Genomic DNA, 15,817 nt, shown 5'->3' on the forward strand with positions numbered 1-15,817 from the left:
TGTTAAATAATTTAGGTTAGTGATGGGAATAAGAAAAGTTAGGAGGTTCCATCCAGAGAGGCACTGAGAAGACCAGGTGCTTAACCAAACTACAGCCAAACTATTTGAGTCCTCACAGATCTGAAAGACTGGGATGGAATTCTCTCATGGTCTCCTGTACTTTCTTCTTTCAGTCAGGCTGCATCTAATGCAGTCAGGCTGCATCTATTTCTTCATGGGATCTGGCACTTGGCTGGAATAAGAAAGCGCAGACACAAATTCAAAGGTCTTTTATTTTTTAAACTGAACTTTACCAAATGTCACAAAAGGCTCATTTCACAGTTGGATTGGGGTTTGGGGAAAGGTTTGCAGAGGATTCTCCCGTCCAGTACTGTAGTCAAAAGAGTCTAATGTATACACTAAGGGCCAGATCTTGCTATCCTTACTCACAGTTCTTCTTGGCGTATGTGCAACCTGCCCCAGCTGGCACGTGACCAGGATTCATCAACGAATTTCGTCCGAATTTGGTTGGATCATTAGCTTCCCCGGCCTGAACCGGGCACTGATGGGGAATGTGACATGAAATATGCCCCCCTTCTCCCTTATTCATATTGAACAGCACCTTACTCCTCAAGGAGTTCCTCTGTATTCAGTGGGACCCCATTCCAGCGGAAAATACTACTCAGCCTGAGTAAGTGAGGTGGAAGACTATTATCAATTATTTATGTTGTAGTATCACCTAGAGTCCCCAGCTGAGATTAAGGCTCCGGTGTGCGATGGTCCCCTGCCCTGAAGAACTTAAAGCTTACATAGACAAGACAGACAAAGGGTGGGAGAAAGGAAGTGTGATTGTCACTATGTTACAGATGGGGAATTGAGGCGCACACAGAGTGGCTTGCTCGAAATCATACAGGAAGTCTGCGTAAGAACCAAGAACTAAGGCCCAGATCCTCAAAGGTATTTAGGAATCTAGCTCCCATTGAAATCAGTTTGAAGATCTGGGCTTGAATCCCAGTCTTCTCAATCCCAGTCCAGTGTCTTAACTACAAGATCATCCTCCTCTGCAAGACAAAGAATATTGTCCAAATGGACTTAATACTGGTAATTTACTCAGGCACACCTTCATTTCACCAGTGAGATCAATGGGAATTTTACCTGAGTACACGACTACAGGACTGGGTCTGAGAACTCATCACTGAAGAGAAGGAAAACTCTCCATAGCGTGGCCATTACACCCCACAATGGTATTCTGTAGTAATTAGAGGCAGTGGTTAGGCAGCAGATGTATTGCGACTGCTTGTTATCATGCTAATCATAACTGGGCCATTGTCACCTTGTGCTTCCCTTGCCTCTTGTGCCCAGTTGTTGTCTCTCATACTGTAATAAGCCATTTGGAGCAGGGAGCATCTTTTTATTATGGGTGTACAGCACCTAGCACAATGGGGTCAGGGCCTCTAAGCACAATACAAATAAATAATAATGAGAATTAAGGCTATGTCTACACTACCACTTATATCAGCAAAACTTCTGTCACTCAGTGAATATTCCACCCCCGTAAACGACATAAATTATGTTGGCATAAGTGCTAGCTAGTGTGCGCAGTGCTATGTCAGTGGGCGAGCTTCTGCTGCTCATGGTGGTGGTTTTTTTATGCCAACAGGAGAGCTCTCCCGTCAGCATTGAGCAGTGGTAGGCAACCTGCGGCCCGTGAGCCGCACACAGCCCATCAGGGTAATCCTCTGGCGGGCCATGAGACAGTTTGTTTACATTGGTCGTCCGCAGGCATGGCCACACACAGCTCCCAGTGGCCACGGTTCGCCATTCCTGGCCAATGGGAGCTGGGGGAAGCGGCGGCCAGCACTTCCCTGTAAACGCCAAAGTAAACAAACTGTCTTGCGGCCCGCCAGCGGATTACCCTTACAGGCCACAGGTTGCCCTCCACTGGCATAGAACGTCTTCACCACACGCCCTAAGAAACCACATGTTCATCTATTTCTAGCCATACAAAGTAAAGGTAGGGCCTGTCTGCTGTTATTTATTTCTTTATTATTTAGTGGTTCTATCCTTGAACTGGCCTATTTAAAAGTCATCCCCCTGCTCTTGGAGGCTGCCTCTGCCAATCAGATGGGTCAGTGAAATAGAAACAATGACCAGTAATCACCACTAATGGCTGGGCCATTAGTCCTGAGGAGCGAGAAATGTCAGAGACCAGGTGCAAGTTACATGGGGAAAGGAGTGAGTGCTAATTGCCCTATTCAGGAAATGTAAATGTGTTCCAAGGCTGTGCGACAGCAGCAGGGAGACACTGCACTGGATACAAAGCCCAAAGTGTTCATGGAAATTAGAGATGGAAAAGACCTATTAGGTCTTCTCTATTCCCCTGCCAAAGTAGGATTTTCCCTTTCATTACATTTTCTAGTGTTCTGTGCAGTCCAGTTTTAAACATCCCAAGAGATGGAACTGCTGCCATTCCCCTAGGGAGGCAATTTCACAGCTTAGCGGAGATGGTGGCTAGAAAGTTGTTGCTGGTAATCCGCCTAAATTTTCCATTTCTTAGTTCATCCCATTACTCCTAGTTATAATGGAAGGGGACCTGCCTCCTTCAATGGGAGTAAGGATTACTTAATGTTACAGGAATGTTCTATATGGCTAGGACTACCCTACAGACTGTGTCATTCAAGGATGTGATGAGGTGCGATTCATGACCATAGCTTTGCGGGCAAAAGGCCCTAGTATAAATATAGTTACATTGGCAAAACTGTGCTTTAGCCAGGCTTATTTATAGCTTGAGGGGCTGATATAAATGATATGCCAAAAAGCGCAGGTTTTCTGGTATAAACTGTGTCCAGACTAGGAGCGGTTTGCTAGTACCATATGCCGACATAGCTGGAATGGCAAAGTGCTCCTAATGTAGACCTGGCCTATGTAAATAATTAATTCATAGAAACAGGATTTCCAATCCGAAATGGTCAAAAATCCTGAGTCAGGCTCACCAAAAATTTTGAGACTGGCTTTAAAATCATGATCTTATGTAAAAATATGAGATGTGGGGTTCTTTTCATTTGCCTTCTGCTTTTGAACCTTTAGGGTACACTGGGGATCACATTTTGGAGCTTTTTCCATAGCCACGAGGGCTAGAAACTTCATTTTTCTTTAAGAATGAAGGCGGAAATCATCACGGGGGAGGGATAGCTCAGTGGTTTGAGCATTGGCCTGCTAAACCCAGGATTGTGAGTTCAATCCTTGAGGGGGCCAATTAGGGATCTGGGGCAAAAATTGGGGACTGGTCCTGCTTTGAGCAGGGGGTTGGACTAGATGACCTCCTGAGGTCCCTTCCAACCCTGATATTCTATAATATAGCCGCTTGACTTCAGGATCTGGGGCTTTACGGAAAACAAGAATTATCACAAGACTCATGACAAAATCGTGAGAGTTGGCAACATTGTAGAAAAGGCGCCAGCAGATAGTGAATTGAAGCCACTTCTCCTTAGATGCCTTCGTTAGGATGCTAATTTTAGGCATCCACACCGAACCATTCTTTTAGGTGACAAACTGTCCCAGATTAAGGTGTTAATAGAGGTAGTTTTGGAACAAATTGATCAGTTTAAACAGGAATAAGGACCAGGACTAGATTGTATTCACCCAAAAGTTCTGAAGAAACTCAAAAATGAAATTGCAAAATGACTAACTGTGGCATGTAAGCTATTGCTTAAAATAGTCTCTGTACTCGATGATGGGAGGGCAGCTAATGTAATGCTGATTTTTTAAAAAAGGCTCCAGAGGCAATCATGGCAATTGCAGGCCAGTAAGTCTATCTTCAGCATCTGGCACTGGCCACTGTCAGAAGACAGGATACTGGGCTAGATGTTATATTAAATTTCTGGCATTATTATTACTCTAGAAGCGCCAATCATGACTCCTTAGCTAAGGGTGAGATCTGTTTATCATTTATAGCAGGGGTTCAGCCACTCAATTATGTAAAATAAAACACATCCTTCCCAAACTAGTAGCACTTACTCTTTGGGAGCAGAATGAATTTCCTGAGAATTTACAAGTAAATCTGTTAATACAAAGAGAGAGTGAAAACAGACATGATGTTTCATGGTAAAATATGAAGAGAAAGTCCCTGCCCCAAAAGGGCTTGCAACCTAGGAGCAGTCCAAAAACACAACAGCAAGTGGACAATAGACCACTGTGAGTGAAGAGTATTGGGAATGACGATGGTATAACAGAGACGGAGATCCTGTTCTTAGGCAGTGTGGTTTTCCATGGAGAGAGGAATGTAAAAGTTTATTAATTATTATTACTACTATTAATTAATTGAAATATAAAATAGTAGGGATGTCTATCCAAGGATCTAGCCCTAACATTATTATTATACTATAAAGAGTACTACATTAAATCTCAGCATTAAAATAATCAGTTCCACGGGCACTCAACCAGCCAGCCAGCTACCTTACCCTCCTCATCATATAGGAAGTGCACCCTGAGCCATCTCCAAATAGCCTTCACAGACAAATGCCTTTTACAGCATGCTGAGAAAGTCACCAATTTCAGGCTGTTTTGGACCCAGGGGTTATTTGTGTTAGAGAAGTGCCTAGAGCAGGGGTGGTCAACCTATGGCTCTGGAACCACATGCGGCTCTTCGGAAGTTAAGATGCGGCTCCTTGTATAGGCACCAACTTTCCAGTGTGCCCGGGGGGTGCTCACTGCTCAACCCCTGGCTCTGCCACAGGCCCTGCCCCCGCTCCCCCCTCTCCCCGAGCCTGCCATGCCCTCGCTCCTCCCTCCCACCCCCTGAATCACCTGCATGCCACAAAACAGCGGATCAGGAGGTGCGCGGAGGGAGGAGGAGGCGCTGATCAGTGGGGCTGTTGGTGGGTGGGAGGCACCTGAACCCGGGGGTGGGGGGGGAGCTGATGGGGGGCTGCTGATGTATTACTGTGGCTCTTTGGCAATGTACATCGGTAAATTCTAGCTCTTTCTCAGGCTCAGGCTGGCCTAGAGGCTCCAGATGAGACTGGGACTCCAAAGAGCTAAGGGTTGTACAATCACACAGGGTTTGTCTAGAGTAGGGGAACTGGCACCCATGTAACTACAGCCTGGTCTACACTACAGTTAGATTGATGTAAGGCCGCTTACTACAGCCTTGCTCCCACCAACTGTAAGTGTCCTACTACACAGACATAACTCCACCTGCGTGAGAGGCATACAGCTTAGGTCAGTGTAGTTAGGCCAACGCAGTGTCCTGCGTAAACAGGGCTGGTTACTTATATAGGCTGTTGGCTGTCATTCTTGTCAATTTCATGACTCCAGGAGGAGACGTGAAATTGACAAGAAAGCCAGGCTGTTACCCCAAGGGCAGGTGGGGGGCTCCAGCCAGGCAGCAGGTTCCCAGCCAGGCAGCACTGTCCAGGCTCCCTGCTCCAAGCTGACCTGAGCCCACCCGGCTCCCCGCTACTTGCTTTGAGCCAGGCTGCTAACCTGGGTCCCAGCTCCCGTTCCCCACTCTGAACCAGGCTGTGGCCACCCAGCTCCCCACTCCAAGATAGGCTGCCCCCTGGGTCCTGGCTCCCCACTCCCTGCTGGGAACCTGGCTGCACTGAGGCTCCCAGCTCCTCACCAGAAACCCAGCTGCATGGAGGCTTCCCACTCCCAGTCTGGCAGCCTCCTGGGAGCCCAGGTACGTGCTATGCTCCAGGCAGGGGACAGGGAGCAGGGAGCTGAGAGTCTGGGCGGTTGCTATGCTCCCAACAGGGAGAGGGGAGCTGAGAGCGGGGAGGCTGGGCTCCTGGTAGGGAGCGGGGAGCCCGGGAGCTCAACTCCCCACACTGCCCCTCTTCCGTTGGTGGAAGCACTCCTGGTGAAGCCACGCAGCACCGATAGAAGGAGGGCAAGGTGCACGTGAGCCACTACAGTCATTACTGCGGTGGCTCTAAGTTGACCTAAATGTCAAAAGCTTTTTTAACCGAGTTCTACCTGGTTGGTTCGAATTCGGTTCAGAGGTTTTTTTTTTTCAAAGATGGGGGAAAAACACATTGTGGAGTCAAAGTGTTTCATTTCAATAAACATGAAGAAAATTGTTTTGATTTCGACACCTTTTATTTTTTTATATAAAATAAATTTCTAAACAAAGAGTCATTTCAAAATGAAAAATTGAAAGTTTTCATGCTGAAAATATCAAACTGACATTTTCCATTTTTTTCACAATTAAATTTAATCAAACTCTATATGGTTATATATATATATAAATATATATATATATAAAATTTTAAAATAAATTTTCTGACCAGCTCTGCTAATAACCTCTTTTCAGACCTCCAGCTAGGGGGTCATAAAGACCATCCCCTCTCTCAGACACACAGCTAGTTGGCTACAGGCCCATGACTGAAACTTGCCCATCCCGGTGCAATTATGATGGGGAAATTCCACATTTTGCTGGAGAAAGATAAAATATTATTCAGCATATTGATTTAAAAACTGACCACTTTTTGAGATGCCTAAAGTTTTGGGTGGGATGTTCATATCTTAGGGAAGATGCACTAATGAGCAGATGGCAATTGAAATGGCCAAAGATGCATGATGCTTTCTTTGTTACATAGCTCTGCAACTCACCACATGGATATTGCCATCAAATAATACACTGTATACATATGTGTGTGTGTGTAATATGTACAGTGTACTTATGTACATACGCTATGTAGATATAATAGAACATATCGCATGTAGGTGTGTACACACACATACACACACTTGCTGTGTGACAAATTGCAGAGGCAACTCATTTAGTCTCAGGAAGCTATTTTTACACTCCCACTAGGCCTCTACAGGTATGTGTGGCCACTTACCCATTGCTTGAAATACCCTCTGTAAATTAATTAATTTTTACTGATATTTTATATCAGGAAAGATACTGAAAATTAATGTGCAGTGAATATTTCCAGTCTGACAACACATTCTGCACATCAGAATTTAGCTGGAGTGAAACTATGAAACTGCATACAAAGGCACCCTACGCGGGCATGCTGATATGTTTCACAGGTCGGTTTTCTCATATACTACAGTGTTGTATATCAGCCTAGACAAGTGCACACACGCATGCCCAGCACGTTCATAATTAAAAAGTCAAAATAGGGTGACCAGATGTCCCGATTTAATAGGGACAGTCCCGATATTCGGGGCTTTGTCTTATATAGGAGCCTATTACATCTAGCCCAATTTTTCATATTTTCATATCTTACTAAGTCAAAATAACAGTTACCAAGCACTAACTGGGATATCTTTGTTATTTTTTATTCTATGCACAGCATCTTAGATATCACCGTGGGGTAACTGTTGATAAATTCTGACTTTTAAGCAACAACCACTGTACTGTACATGCTGCTCTGCATTTGTTTTTCATGTCGAGTAGTCTTGCTTATGTGTTTAAAATCTTCCAGCTTGCTGTCAGAATAATATGAAGTGTTCAGGAAAGGATCCAGGGTACTAGAAGAGGCCTTTTAATGTTGGTGGATTATATACAACATACTGCTGTGTAATGCATTAAAGAAAAAGGAAAGCTTAGAAAAGGAAAGGAAAGGAGATGTGGGGGGAAAGGGTAAACTGAATTGCTTAGTCTTTGCAGTGCAAGTCATAGAACAGCAAGAAGAAAGATAACTGATGGGTAGTATTTTAAGGCATATTAACCCAATTACAAGTATATTTTTACAATCGTAGCTTCAACATTTATCACACTGCATTTATTAGACCTCTGAGCTAGGTTATGTCAAATGAAATGCTGTGAAACTACAGCATTTCATTAAATTGCTGCTGGAGCAGGGTATTCAATCCTGATACTCTTAAACCACATGATTTTATCAAAATCTTCGGAAATTGAAGCAATCACTAAAAGGTGTCGGGAAATTAAAATGTTCTGTCTCAGTGAAAGAGATACACTCCTTGTAACATATATCAGTGGGTTTTTTTTTAAAGACACATTACTATGCAGAGAAAAGGCATCAAATACAAGACACACGGTAGATTCCAGAAAAATCTAGCTGCTGCAATTTTTCATACTTAAAAATAGACTTTAAGGGAACACAGCTGAGTTTCTTTTATAGTTTGTTTCTTTTTTCCAACCTCCACTGGAGCCTATGATTGGTAAAATGTCTGCATACAAGAAAACCAGGCAGAATTTAGAGATGGTGTTATAAACAGGAAGGGGCATATTCAGACCGAGTTTCTGAAATGCTGTCCACATATTGGGTGCGACTGTTTACATGGACAAATCTTGCATTTGCCCATGCAAACAAATATCTGCAGGGGATGATTAGATAGGCAATCATGCGATGTGTGTGTGGAAATGAGTGTGCATGACAAATTTGGCCTCCTCAATTTTGGAGGCCCTATGTGAAAATGTGGCCTTTAAATTTACGCTAATACTTTGTGGTTTTATCGCACGTTCCATCTGAGGATCTCAAAGTGCTTTATAAATGTGATGATGCTTCCTAAGGGTGCTCACGGAAGCCTTGTGGGGGCCCTTAGCAGGAGGAAGCCTTGCTGGTGCTTGACAGAGGTCAGCTTCCTGACTCCACCAGCCACAGGCAACACCAGCAGTCCCCTCTCAGCCTGCACTGGCTCTGCTGTCCTTCTGCAGGTTAGTGATAGGCACAATCCAAACCCCAAGACCTCCAAGCATCCTCCTGGAGTGTCCAGCCCTTGGTCTACTGGACACTCACAGAATTCCCAGATCCATTATTCCCAAAGGAATAGTATCCCCAACTTACCAGCTGCACCTCAGGGTCACCACTTTTCTCACAGCATTTAGATTTGTTTATCGTGAAAACAACTTTAACTTTAATTAACAAGGAATAGAGATTTGAGAAGAAACAGGTAAAACTCGTGGAAACAAATGGTTTCATGGACAATAAAATCATAACACACTTTCTAAAACCTAGACTTAACTAATACTTTCCTGTCTAATGACTTTTATTTTCTGCGTAACTCATGTATGTTTGCTTCCCTTACTATTTCCTCTTTGAATCTGTGGTTTTTCTATTAAATAAACTTTGTTTATTTTTACCCCAAGCAGGTCTCTGTTGTGCAAACTGTGTGGCGTGTGTGTGCCAAAATGACATGATAAATGGGGGCCTGGTTTCACACTTTCGGGGGGTGACTAACCAGAGGGAAACAGTCCAAGTGTCTGGTACTTAAGAACTCAGGGAGGACAGATTTGGGGAGACTTGGGGCTGGAAGGTGGGCATCACTCTCCAAGAGTAAGTAGGCTGGTGGAAGCCAGGGTGAGTCTTTGTTTTGTGGGCAGGCTACTGGGGTCAGGGAATTGAACCATAGCTGCACAAAGCATGAAAGCCCTAAGATTACAGGGCAGGCAGTAGCAGAAGCTCTTTCCAGTCTGGGCGATCCCCAAATCATCACAGCCTCCCCTAGCTCCAATTTACCACTGCATCAAGTGCAAGCATCAAATTGTCCTCACCTGCCAGGTCTGCATGGCTCTGCTCCCCCTGCCACCCACTTATTCTGCTAAGGTCTCCTCATTTTGTCACCCACCCCATCCCACTTCACCAACGATACCAGCCTTAAATGCACATTGTATGCTATTCCCCCCAACACATCTCCACACCCTCTTCCATACTGCCTCCTTGGGAGAGGAACGCTCTCCAGGACCTAATTCGTAAGGTCTCTATTGTCTCCTCCATCAGATCCCTTCCTAGGAGTTACTCCACTGTGACACCTACCAGAAATCAGTTGATCAGTGATGGCCAGGATGACAGCAGACAAGAATAGTGGATATTTAATTTATTTATTTATGTACAGACAGGAACTTTCAGGTGATTTGAAGCCATCAATCTGAGCAATAGCCCACCTACATAACCACATGATCTTATTGCCATTACCCTCATAAGTCCTCCTATTTTTTGTCACACACACTTCTTGAGTCTTGTCTTTGCAGGATCAGGGATGTAGGTAGGGTTGACACCTCTGAGGTACAAATAAAGCCCAGGATATGGGGGTGGACAGTGTGGATCAGCGGGGGGAATTGGGGGCTCGGTGATGTTCACTCCCTCCATGCCCCACACATTCTGCTGTTCAAAATGGTGACGCACTGGGGACTGGGAGTGGAGAATACCAAGCTATCTATGGGTCCCGCATAGCCAGGTCTGGCCCCACTTTCCTCCATGAGCTATCAATGGGCCCTGCAACACCCTTAAAGACAGACTTGAGGAGAATGCGCAGATCTCCTCAGTTCAGGCCTTCCCCATAGGCAGTATCCCTCCCCTGCTCTGTGGCAGATCATGCTCCCTTCTACCTCCAGGGCACAGATTCAGCAGGGGACAAAAATGAAGGGAATGGGAGGTGCCAAAAACAGGACTTTTAATGTCCTGGGAAGACGAATAGATTTCCTAGTATATCTACCTCAAAAAAGGAAAATCCTCGGAAAACCTGAATAGGTGGCAACCCTAGCCTTAGGCCCAGATCCTCAAAGGTATTTAGGCACTAAGGTGAGGACCTGGGCATTAGATTGTAAGCTTACAGGGCAGGGACTGTGCCATCCTGTGTATCTGGACAGTAGCTAGCATAACTGGGTTCCAATCCTGAATGGAGCCTTTGAGTACTATTGCAATACAAATAATAAAGAATAACACTATTATAGGATGCATTGAATTGTATTCGTTTTTAGAAAGTTAGAATATATTATCATAATAATAAATAATTAGCAGGTTGAAAGTGGTGATTTTTTTCTGTTTGTGAAAAAATGTAATCAATGTTTTGACCAGCTGTAATAATTAATACAAATATTTAATAAGAAATAGAAAAGATGAACTAAAATGAGGCAGCTGTCACTGACTGGGATGGACGATATTACAGAAAAATACAAAATGTTCTCCAATTTGCATATCCCTCGAACAGTGCTCCAGGTCCAGCTAAAGGAGATATTTTTCTCTTGATCCTTTTTCATCCTGGTATATTGAATTGATTTGATTAAAACACTCAGCAGATGATCATTTCAACATATCTTGCCTATTCGCTCTAATATTTATCTGGATTTTATAAAATGTAATGTGATTTTCAATTATATATGGATCTGACTCAGATTGGAAGCTCTTTGGGGCAAAGACCAGCTTTTTGTTCTGTGTTTGTACAATACCTAATACAACAGGGTCCATGACTGGGGCCCATACATGTTACTACAATAAATAAATACAAATAACAATAAATCATGATGAAAGGAATGCTGTAGGATCTTGAAACCGTTTTGAATATTTGCATTTTTGTTACCCAAACAAAAATAAGTGTGTGTGTGTAATATATATAATCCCATGAATTTACAAAAGGATTTTTCTCTTCAGTTTAGTCTACAACTCAGAATTTTACTGGAAATACCATTTCGTACCATATGCAACACACACTGGGCAAATGTAAAATACAATACAGTGCTTAATTCTCTGCTACAATGTACATCTTCCATGTTAATCCTGTATTTTAAACAGAGGTCAGCTAGCTGAGAGTAATTATCAAATTATTGATTTACTGTGTTACGGCTGTTTTTACAATTGCTTTAGAGGTTTAACTGTGCTGTTTTTCTTCCACATTTCTTCTTGATGTTATCCCCCTATGGCACTGAATGAAGTCATGCTGTGTGAAAATAACTGAAGGGTCAAGCTCATGCAAAACCAAAATTAACATTGTGTAAATAAATACAAATAGCACCAAGGGGGAAATCCGCTGTGGTCTAGTTTATACCATATAACTTATCAAAACATAGCATATAAAATGAACCTTTTGCTATGGCTTCTAAGAATCCCATCTTAAGCCCAAACAGCCCTCTGGGATCACTATAATAAGATTATGGAACGAGTCTCCAGGTGTTGCCTGAGCAAAGAACTTTACCCTCATTGCTATTATGGAGTTTCCACAGTTTAATGAACTGACACAGACGGGAGTATGTGGCGGTTTGCTGGAAAAGGCCAGCAGGGAGTGCCTAACAATATTTCAATGAAGGGCAGCACAATGAGAAGTGATCATCAGGTGGGCCATTTCCAGCACAAATCCAGGTTTTCTCACCCTCCACCCCCCCACACAAATTCACTCTCCTGCTGGTGATAGCCCATCCAAAGTGACAACTCTTTACACAATGTGCATGATAATGAAGTTGGGCTACCTGGATTTGTGCAGGAAATAGCCCAACTTCATTATCATGCACATTGTGTAAAGAGTTGTCACTTTGGATGGGCTATCACCAGCAGGAGAGTGAATTTGTGTGGGGGGGTGGAGGGTGAGAAAACCTGGATTTGTGCTGGAAATGGCCCACCTGATGATCACTTTAGATAAGCTATTACCAGCAGGACAGTGGGGTGGGAGGAGGTATTGTTTCATATTCTCTGTGTATATATAAAGTCTGCTGCAGTTTCCACGGTATGCATCCGATGAAGTGAGCTGTAGCTCACGAAAGCTCATGCTCAAATAAATTGGTTAGTCTCTAAGGTGCCACAAGTCCTCCTTTTCTTTTTGCGAATACAGACTAACACGGCTGTTCCTCTGAAACAATGAGAAGACTGAACCCTGGACTGGGAGCTACAAACTCCTGGGTTCTCACCTTGGCTCTGACAATGGTAGCTTCTGTGACCTTGGGCAAGTCTCATGTCAATTTCTCCTTATCCTGGGACTTACCATTAAGGAGTTAATGTTTCTAAAGCACTCTGAAAACATAAATGCTAAGTATTGTTACTACCCAGTAAACACATACCAGCCTATACCTTTAAAAAGAAACAAAAACCCTACCAAAACAAAACGTTGCACACACAATTCTCCCCCTGGGGAGAGGATGGAAGAAATAAACAAGCACATGTGACAGAGGTTAGTCATGGTGCTTAATATGCTACTGGAAAGGTGCTCATATACTATGGCGATGAAGGCAATATTAGAATCTATTTAGAAAAGAATAGAGGAATAGTATCTGCTATGCTAACGGCATATTAATTAATTGGGTATACGCTGAGTCCTCCCTAACTATAGTAATACTCTATATATTTAGTGATGCCAAAGAATTCTGCGCCTTTGTTGTCACATCTATCACAGAGCACATATTCTCTATTTCTAAACCAGTTTTCCTCTAACACAGGATGTACTGTCCCAAAAAGGTCTAGCCACATCTAGCTTCCAAAGAGGGCTCTTGTCTGGTTCAGGGAACAAAGGGCACTATACCAACAATGCCCCATCTTACAGGGTATTCTCAACATTCATCTGTCTCCGGACAAAAGTCCTGTTACTGCCTCCCTCAGGCTAATCTAATGTAGTGCTGCCTAGGAGCCACACTACAGTTGTCTAAAAAGTTACAGTTTCAAATCTGAGTTTTACTCTGGAAATCAAGGGCTTGAGTTGCAAGAAGTCAACGTGACATAATAAAAACAGCTGTGAGTGATCAATGGGCAATGTTCCCTTGTTGGTGTTGCCATATTTGTCCCTAGGAAGGTATAGTAGGCCACTCTTGTAATCCAAGAAGGGGGTTTTATTTGGGGGAGCTGTGACATTTTAATGAAACATACAATGTATTATTGTGTTCTCTCTTTAAAAAAAAATAATGAAAATTGTCAAACTTGGGTGCCCAAAGAAATCCCAAAATCCCTATCTAGGTATATAGGTAGAGAAGGCCTGATTTTTACAGATGCTGAGCATGGGACATCAATGGGAATTGGGGTTCCTCAGCACCTGTGAAGATCAGGCCACTTCGATTTGAGAACCAACATAGTCACCCTATAGGCAGGGCCATCGAAGGCACTCGCCTCCTTTGCACTTGCCTTGTTAGCTATCCACATGTACAAATGCACACGGCCGGAAAAGAGGGCCCGAAATCACTTGTCCAAGGCCACAGAGAGTGTCAGTCTCAGGGCTGGTATTTGAATTCAGGGACTCCCAGGCCTGTTTTCAGAGTACTAACCCATTCTTCTGTCTATCCCCCCCCCCCCCACACACACACACACACGCACATATTTTACAGTTGCCTTGATATGTTCAGTGGTTTTCCTCAGTCCTTGAACACCCTTCCTTTGGAAACTACTTGACACCAGCACATGTGTAATCTGTGACTGGTGGAATGAAAATGCTACCGATGGCAGTGAGACAATGCACAACTCCTTACTAGGAGACACAGCAACGGTAACTGGCATTCTTCTGTATTACTCTGTGGTCTCCATCAGTTAGGGCTTGCTCTGCACTTCCCCTTTGAGGTCTGAGAGTTGGTTCCCTTGACCCAGTCTCGGGAAGCCAGCACTGACAGATACAGTCCAAGACATAGCAGCAGAACACCTCAATGCCAGCTGAGACATTTATAGCAATTATAGGCGCCTCCAGAAGCTGTCTCAGACAGACATTGGTAGTTAGTCCAATGCACCTGATTAATCAGTAACGGGGGCAGAATCCATGTTCTTGTACCATTCTGTTTCCCTATTCAGAATCTGATACCTGGTAGCACAATACCACCATTGTGGGCAGCAAGCTAGAGACATTTTGTAACTGGAACACCCATAAGTGCAGGGGCTACACTAGGTACATTGGCACTCTACGCAAGGACAGATCACGGGACCTCCCCACGTACGCTATTTCTCCCTCCGGCACCCATAGCTCTGCAGCGCCCCTCACTCCTACATCATCTCCTCTTCCAAATGTAGCCTCTGCTTCTGCTCAGCCATCTACTGCAGGTACTGTCAGTGCCCAAGGTCCAGAAGTTTATTTAAATTGGCTGCAGCGGCATTTCAAGCAAGGCACCACAACTGCCAGTGCGAAGGCTTCTGGGAGTGTATCTGAGACCCAAATGCATCTCTAGCAGATGAAAGAAAAATGCCAGTTTTAGAGGGGGTCACTAAGTGGTCACTGGGCAAAAATAAATCCTGCAGCCATAGAAGAGTGGTTTGGAACTGACCCATAGATGAGTAGCCATATTGGGTGCAGATCACTCTAGTGCCCTAGACAAACACATAGAGCCTGACCCAAAGGCCACTGAAGTCAGTGGAAAGACTCCCATTGTCTTCTGTGGGCTTTGGATCAGGGTCACACTGCCTATATAACTAAGGCTGCATCTGCATTCGTATCTGTATCTTAGTGACCCACATGCTGTATATTGACCAGCCTTGGGGCAGGGGTGGGAGTCACTAAGAAGTGAAATTGGGTAGAGAATCATTTTGCCTTACTCTGCTATAGGGAGAGGGTGGACTGAAACACTGATCCAAACACCCCTAAACTTTGGGGAAATTTGGATCCAAATCCAGAGGCACCTTGGGGTCTGCCCTGTGCGTTTCCCCTGAACTATGAGACTAGACTCAGGAAAGAATGTAGCCACTGGAGGTATCTTTAAAAAAATATATGTAGTCTTAAAAGGAAGATGAAGAAAAGCCTAATTAAAAAACATCCATGGAGAGAATATCATTAAAAGTCTTTGTTTAAATAATCCACTGCCACCAAAGAATACATTGTTGTTATTCTAGTATTTTTAATTCCTATTAGCTGGCACAGTATCATTTCTTTATACTGTGGGCCTTGTCACACCACAGAGGCTGTATTGTGCCATAGGTCTCATTGATTTAATTACTCCAGCCTGAATGAATGCAGTCTAACCTAGAACGGCTACTTAAAATGTAAATCAATTCAGTGATGCATAAAAATACCACACTGATAACAGGCGCTGAGAGGAACCTCTTGAGAAATAAGCTTCTGCACACACAACGTGGCTAAGGCTGTCTGGAAAGTTAAGCAATTTGGAAGCACACACAGCCCTTATGAAATCCTCCTGTAGAGGGAGCCTTGTAATGGGCCTGACAATATTAAATAAATTAAAGAAAATAAA

The sequence above is a fragment of the Caretta caretta genome, chromosome 4 (genome assembly GCF_965140235.1).
Source record: "Caretta caretta isolate rCarCar2 chromosome 4, rCarCar1.hap1, whole genome shotgun sequence".
In the NCBI taxonomy this organism is placed as follows: domain Eukaryota; kingdom Metazoa; phylum Chordata; order Testudines; family Cheloniidae; genus Caretta; species Caretta caretta.